This window comes from Platalea leucorodia (assembly GCF_965183815.1).
Source record: "Platalea leucorodia genome assembly, chromosome: 8".
Lineage (NCBI taxonomy): Eukaryota > Metazoa > Chordata > Aves > Pelecaniformes > Threskiornithidae > Platalea > Platalea leucorodia.
Genome location: NC_138830.1, coordinates 15362675 through 15368955, shown reverse-complemented (window position 1 = coordinate 15368955; position 6281 = coordinate 15362675).

The window sequence follows — 6281 nt, the reverse complement described above, 5'->3', positions numbered from 1 at the left end:
GGTAAGAGCTGGTCTGTTTTAATGGTATAACAGAAAGACTTCTGCCTAGGATGGAGATCCAGCACTTCTGGTCCTGGCCCTGCCAGTGGCTCACTAAGTGTCCTGAACAAACCACTCTGCCTGCACCAAGCTCCTTTACCATCCCGGCCATCTTTGCCACCACCCTGCCCGTGCTGGAAAGCGGAAAACCAAAAAGTATACGTTGCAATGCAATGCAGTGCCGTTTGACTCATTTTGTTGTTATAACTGATGCCAGAACAGGCGTTATCTCCCTTCCCATAGGCTGAATTACTTCTTGTGGCAGAATAAAAAATGTGGCGTCTCCAGCCTTCCGCATGAAAGCTGCTACAAATGGCTTATAAAGTCCTCTGAACTTTTATAGCTTCAAGGAGGAAGGTGCCAGGGCTGAGGGCAGACATTAACACTGTTGTGCTGCTTTTAAACGGGCACCAAGGTTAACCATCATCCCACAGGCACCTTGCCCAGGGACCTTGAACTCGCTCCACGTCGTCTTTTACTGAGTAGCTCCAGGGCCTCCCTGCCAGAGCGATCGTGCTCCCGGGCTGCTGGCGGTACCCGTCACCTCGTGGGGTCAAGTGCTGTAGGAGAAGCCATTTTCCTGGTGGGACTTTAACCAGGGTTACTATGACAATCAGTCAGCAGGCTGCCAGCACCGCGCGTCCTTGCGGCTCCTTCCTGGTTTCTGCCTGCTCAGGGGTGTTGAAGCATTCGGAGCACAGCAAAGCACCTTCCCTTTCCAACTCTAATGAGATGTAACCGTTGCTCCAGGAAGCATGACTAACGAGGGAGCCGGCGGGAGAGGGAATGCACCCCGATAAGGCCCCATGGCTCCATCACCGACTGCAGGAAGGGACGTGGCAGTCCCTGCGTCCCGCCAGAGACATCCAGTGGGTGTCTGGAGTATGGCTATATGGCTCCTCTTCCTATAGAAAGCAGCGCATGAACACTTGCACCGGTACATACCCTGGCAGCCCTCCAGAGAAGAAGACGGGGATCAAGTGCTCCACTACAGCTGAGGTCCACCTTGATAATGGGAAAGTGCCTGCAGGAAATTTGCCTGGGGACTCGGGAAGGGCTTCAAGGTGGCAATCGCTGTCTTTAAAGAGGGTGGGATAGTGCAGTGGCTTGGCTCTGTGGCACGAGGTGGCTTAGAGGAGGTGCAGGACAGAGTCAGCCAGTGGGTGCAGTTGTCTGTCCATCCCAACAAGGGACTCCAGCACTGAGTTTTCTCGGGGCCAGCACCAGTGTGGGGATGGTGCTGGTGCTTTTACTGGGAGCTGCTGCCGCACCACGTGCGCACGCAGGAAGCTCCTCTCCTCCCCGTCTTCCTCACATACTCTCAGCCCCTACACGAAGTCCCAGCCTCATCCCCTCTCTCCACACTCTCTTTTGCTGCACACCTTTATCGACAAGCGAGTCCCTAAGACTCTGTATCCCCAAGAGCACATCTGGACTTCCTTTTTGCACCACTGGCACTTTTCCACCCCTGAGCCACACGTGAGCTGCCTGGTTCCTTCAGGCTTTGGGGACCCCTGTACCAGGTGGCCCCTGCCCACCCGCAGCACGAACAGGAGCAGGAGGGCCCCAGCTCGCTGGGGACAGGCATGGCACTTGGCACAGCCGGGTCCGGCTCCTGGTTCAGGCAGCTCTCCCTGCCTGTAGGCACGGGCCAGGAGCTGGCTCCTAGCTCTGTCTGCTCACGGGCACTTACAGACTCAAAATTAGTCCCAGGTTGATCCATTGCATCCCAAGGAGGTTCCTACACTCCTGTACATCTGTCCTGGTGTGAGAAGCTTTTTCTCTATTCCATGGGTAATAACCATTTTGCAAGAATAATTATGTCTGGGAATGCAAGGAATGACATCTGTTGTCATAAAAATTCAGGATAATTGGATAACGCGTCTGTTGTCTCACCCCAGGTCTCTTTACACTGAAATACATGCCTGGCTAGTATCCCTGGGGTGCAGCACAGGTAAAAGCATTTTTAACATTTAACACTGTCTAAATTAATCATTCCCAAAATCTCCCAACCCTTTTGAATGAAACTCCGAATAAATAGTATCTCTGTGCCGCTTCAGACTGTAACTATGTATTGAATCAAAGTCAGAGCATTGACCACTGAATTTATGTTATTTATTTTCTGTATAATGTAAACTCCAGTCTAGCAAACACTTAGGCCTGTGTTTCAACACAAGGCATGTGTGCTCGGGCTTGGTGGCCTCAGTGCAGCTATTCATGGGCATAGCCAAACACATATGCCAGTGTCTTTGCACTCTGCAGCCTGTGTGGAGGGATGCGACTTGCTCTTCCAGAAGGGGAATTCTTAAAATTCTCCTCTGACCTGCGGTGTGAGACTGGGGGGAGATTTCTTAATGCAGTGGAGTGTGTTCTCTCTTTCCGTGAGTGGAGCTGCGGTTACCCACACATTATAAATCTATGTCGCTAGGAAGATGTAGGTTGTATATAGGTCATAGAAAATATAATTGTGTAACTGCATTAATGCATTCCTGAGCTAAGGTGCTGAAATATGGTTTAGCTGCAGAAAATAGGGCTGTGGGCTTTAAATAGCCTTACTTGGGCATCTCTTGGACAGCGCCGGCGATGCCGTGAACAGATCACTGTGCCTCCTCCGGGAGAACAGAAAGTCCCTTTGCAGAAGGTGCTCTCTAAGTACGTTTAATGACACTTTTTAAATCATTTAAAATATGTTTCAGTATGCTGGGGGCTGCTTAAGGAGTCCAGAAAAAAACATCATGAATCCATGGGGGAATGTGGGAGCTATGCTCCGGGAAGCGGGATGCAGAGCACGGCAGCAAGCACCGGCTGCCTCTCGGGTCTCGGCTCGGCAGGGTGCAGACGCACCCGTGCGAGGGGCGAGCAGCACCCTGAGCCCAGCCGCGGCACTTAAACCTGAGCAGCATTCACTGAGGGGGCCCGCGGGAGCTGGGTGTCAGACAGCGGGATCTGGATCTGCTCCCGCATCCACTGGAGAAGCCCTGCTCTGCCCCCTTCTGCTCTGCGCTTCCTCGCTGCTCTCGGTGAGAACGAAATCTGGCTGCACACCTGCGCTGCCCCGTACCGAACGTGTGCTGTGATAACCCGGCAGCAAAATGCAACAACGAAGAACTTTTTACCTTATTTAGCAGCATAAGGCTGACCCTGGTGCAGGGCATTCCTGAACATACTGAAAAGCCAGGGTTAAGTGCATTACTTGAACTCTGGGGTTTATGATGAGCACATCCGCAGGGGTGAGATGCTGCTGGGCAAAAGCTTTATCACCAGTCTAGCTCTGCAATGTAGTTCTGTCTGCAGAGACTTGCCTGCTGTCTCTTTTGTACCTCTTTGTCCTTTTTTTCCTTCTCTCTGTTTTGTTTTTTTCTACTTTCAGAAGAGTAGGGATCCCTCTGGCTCCTCTCTCCAGGGACTTGGACCTCGGCAGCAGCGCCAAGCAGGTTGGGCAGCCTTCCTCAGAGCCCAGCCAGAACTACTGCTGGTCCTGCACAACAGGGTGTGTCCCTTAAATAATAATATCTTTTTTAGTTTTCTACCTTCTTAAATCTCTCTCTTTGGTTTCTTGTATTTTGAATACATAACTGGATAATTTCCAGGGTGGGGAGCTACTCACTAATTGTGTATACACAAACCACAACATCTTTCCTGCACTTGTCTTGGACCAAGTTCCCATATCCCAGAGGCCAGCTCACGCTTCCAGAGTCTGTTTACTTCCTTTGGTGTCACAACTGTAATTTGAAATTTTACACCATTTTGCATAAACAGATTTCAAAGCGCTTTCTGCCACTCCTAGAAACAGAGGAACATTCCCACCTGCCTTCCCTTTCTCTGTCTTGTCTCCTGCAAGTTCATTTTTGTTTCTGCATACATGTCGCAACGTGTCTGGCCAACCCAAAGCCCCATTTCCTTTAGAGGAGGGAGAAAAACAAGAAAAATAAACTTGCAGGAGAAAAGACAGAGCAAGGGAGGGAAGGCACCTCCAGAGTCGGGAAGAGCTGTCCGTGCAAACAATGTCATCTCCGCAGTGGGAGCCTCAGGACTCCCAGGATATCCTGGATCCCAGGATATGGTGCCTCAACACTGCAGGTCCTGCAAAGAGGCTCCAGCACTGGGGCTTCAAAGGCAGCAGGCCTGAAGACAAGATCTGTTCATGCAGAATGGTGCAAAATGGCCATGCCCATGGCAGCTCTCCAGCCCCTGTGTGTTTGGGTTGCTCAGACACCATCTGGAGCTGAAACCTTCCTCATGGGGACAGGCAGGGAGCCCTGAGCTAGTGGCTCCCAGGGCTGGAGCTGGTGGTGTCCCACAAGCAAAGGGTATGCCCAGAGCTCCTGGTCCCTGCAGTGCCTCCGCCAGAGGTTTTTCCTGCTGGTAAGAGCTTGGGCAGCTTCTTGGCTGTCCTAAGTAACGTCAAGGATCTCATCAGAGGGCTGAGAGGACGATGTCACTCGGGCTGCTCTCCCATCCCATGGCAGGTGGAAAGCTGCTGGGGGCTTCTCTGCAGCTGCTGAAATCCCAGCGGGGGACACAGCGTGATAAGACAGCCTTTCCCTGGGGAGCCAGGGCCCCACCAGGCCTGGCCGGCTAAAGCACCTCTGTTACATAGGTGCCAGGAGCTGATTTCAGGGTGGCCTGGGATGCGCAATGGGACAATCTCACTTCTGCACTAAGCCAGGCTGGCTGCAGGTAGAACCTCATGGGTGGTGTGGCACTGCCCTGTCCCAGCCCCCAGCTGGCTGGATTTTATCTGCAGCTCCAGCTTATTCTAACAAGGGGGTTTTCTTTGCTGGCAGCACTCAGTACCGTTGCCTCCTCTCCCTAGGGTCAGCCCAGCCTTCTCTCTGATATGGACAACTTAGTAACACGAGAAAATCTCGGCCAGTGTAGCCCATCCATATGCGCCCTGCATGCTGGGCTGCCTCACCCGCCCACCCTGGGCATGCTGTGCAGCTCCTGCCACCTCACCCCTGTCTGCTCTGCATCCATTCCTGCCTCCCCGTGTGCGCGCGCTGCCCGTACACCCCACCCGCACCCACACCGCAGGCAGCGCTGCCTTGTCCTCCAAGCCCTGCAGCGCTTTGCCCTCCGTGTGCTGTGCACGCACCCCGTACGCCTGCCTTGCAGCTGCCTCGTCACCCAGAAATGCGGGGGAAGCTTCATTCTTGCAAGAAGCATCCAGAGGTGTCTGCTGCCCCTCCCCTTGGCCCGGGTGTCCCCCCAGCTCTCCTTCCTGTCCTCCCACCCCTGCTCCACCTTCCTGTCCTTTGATCTGCCTCCCCTTCTCTGCTCCAGGGCACGAACTGCTTACCAGGTGGAGACGACTTCTCCCCACCCCACAATTAGGTGCAATTATAGAGTTATGCTTTTCCCTTGCTCTGGTGGGCATGGAAGGTGGACGGGCTCACAAGCGCAGTCCTGCTCTGCGCTAACGACAGGCGGGACGCGGAGCAGGGCCCTGGTCTGTGCAGGCAAGCGGTGCCGGTGGGTGCTGGAGGCGGGATGACAGGAGGGTGCTGGCGATGCTGGGGATGGGGTGGCCACTGAACACGTCCTGGCCTGGTGGCCCCGAGCAGGGAGTCAGCTGCAGGAATCCGAGACTGCTCCATTCCAACACAGGAGAAGCAGATACCTGGGTGCTTCCCGCTGTGGTCAGGCAGAGCCCAGATATGTGCCCCTGGGGAAGGCGTAGCCAGCGCTCGCGTGGAGACAGGTCCCAGCAGCCGGCAGCGAGCTCGGCTGTCAGCTCTCGTCATCTGTGCTTCAAGGCGTGCAGTGCCTCGGCACCCATGGGATGCCCTTGGCTGGCAGCAGCCAGCAGAGGAGTGGGGCTCCACGCGCTGCAGCCCCTGGGCTTCTGAAGGTGCTGCCTTTGGCTGGAGGTGGGACCCCTGTGTCTCCTACCAAGACACAGGTTTGCTTCCACTGCTGTTGGTGCTGGCTGCGAGGGAGCTGATGGCTACAGCAAAGCCCACCCCACATGTCATCCCTCCTCTCACTAGGGCTCAAGGAGTGTCAGCTCTTGGGGGCTCCTGGCCCCTCATCGCCTCCTGGCCACGTCCCTGGTGAATGCACACTCCTGCAGCAGGTTTCGTGGAGCGTGGGTGGGTGAACGCCTCCCTGCTCCAGTGTGACTTTGGCTGCAGGGAGCCAGGAGCCAAAACTGCAGTCAGTGCCCAGACAGCAGGGCACAGCTCTGGCAGGGCCAGCACCGCCGGGCAGCCCTCGGGTGCTGGGCAGGGCCTGGAGGC